Genomic DNA, 1,463 nt, shown 5'->3' on the forward strand with positions numbered 1-1,463 from the left:
GTTTCGGCTAAAAAGGTATTTTTAAAAGAAGAAGGTAGATTGTGGAAAGTCACCACAATTTTGTGAAAAAAGCAAATTGCAAAACAGGATACACAGCATGTTCTGATTGTGTGTGTGTGTGTGTGTGTGTGTGTGTGTGTGTGTATAGGAATAGATTCCCAACTAAACAATGGTGACTTGGAGAAGGGGTTTGAGTGTGAAGGACTTTTTTTTTTATAAACTTCTGTACTGTGTCACTTGGCAAGATGTTAGAACTGTAAGAAACAGACAAAGCCTCGACACATGCAGAGATTAATCAGGACACTTAAACATCTAAGAGGGCCAAAGGAATGCAACGGACAACAGAAGCCATGATGGAAGTAAGCTGTCATGTTGGGGTCCCCGACTTTTATCATCAGAAATGAAGAGCGGGTGGTGGCAAGAAGATGCAATCCAGGAACCTGGCTACCAGCTCCCCGCCCCCTTTTTTTTCATTGTGGAGCTGTTGGTACAGAGAATATGATCAGTGTCCCGCTTGGCCAGAACCAGGTCCGTGGGCTGGCTGAGGGCCAGCCTGGTTCTCTGTCGCCCGGGAAACTCCATCCCACTGTGTAGCCGCCCAAAACATTCATGTGGAAAGGTGGTCCGCACGTTGTTGGGAATGGCACAATGATGTCCTTAGTTGGAAGATATATCTTACCCCTGGGGAGATTTAGAATTCAATATAGAGAAGATGAAATCAGTCAAACCTACGCTTTTTTTTTTATCCTCACCCAAGGATATTTTTCCATTGATTTTAGAGAAAGTGGAAGAAAGAGCGAGAGATAGAAACACTGACGTGAGAGAAACATCGACTGATTGCCTCCTGTACGCACCCTGACCAGGGCCGGGCCAGGGAGGAGCCTGCAACCAAGGTACATGCCCTTGACGGGACTTGAATCCAGGACCCTTTGGTCTGCAGGCTGACACTATCCTCTGAGCCAAACCAGGTAGGACCAGACCTACACTCTTAACATATTTGTGATTAGAGAATCAACTGCTTCTTATTAGGAACTAGAGGCCCAGTGCATGAAATTCGTGCACAGGAGTGTGGGTCCCTCAGCCCAGCCTTCACCCTCTCCAATCTGGGACCCCTCGAGGGATGTCTGACTGCCCACCGGGATCAGGCCTAAATGGGCAGTCGTACATCCCTCTCACAATCCAGGACTGCTGGCTCCCAACCACTCGCCTGCCTGCCTGCCTGACTGCCCCTAACCACTCCCGTGCCAGCCTGATTGATGCCTAACTGCTCCCCTGCTGGCCTGATTGCCATTAACTGTCCTCCCCTGCCAGCCCGGTAACCCCTAATTGCCCTCCCTTGCCAGGCTGGTCCCCCCAACTGCCCTCCCCTGCAGGCCTGGTCCCCACAACTGCCCTCGCCTGCAGGCCTGGTCCCCCACTCAACTGCCCTCCCTCAAGGGCTGGTTAGCCCCCACCCACTGACC

The 1,463-nt window shown here is 50.8% G+C and overlaps 1 protein-coding gene across 1 annotated transcript in view; it reads right to left on the bottom strand.

The window, feature by feature from the left end:
• WDR66 (WD repeat domain 66) overlaps window positions 1-1,463 on the bottom strand; it is a 46,345-nt gene that overhangs the window by 36,629 nt on the left and 8,253 nt on the right. The gene's annotated exons all lie outside the window — the stretch shown is intronic.

The sequence above is a fragment of the Myotis davidii genome, unplaced genomic scaffold, assembly GCF_000327345.1.
Source record: "Myotis davidii unplaced genomic scaffold, ASM32734v1 scaffold223, whole genome shotgun sequence".
NCBI classification, from domain to species: Eukaryota; Metazoa; Chordata; class Mammalia; order Chiroptera; family Vespertilionidae; genus Myotis; species Myotis davidii.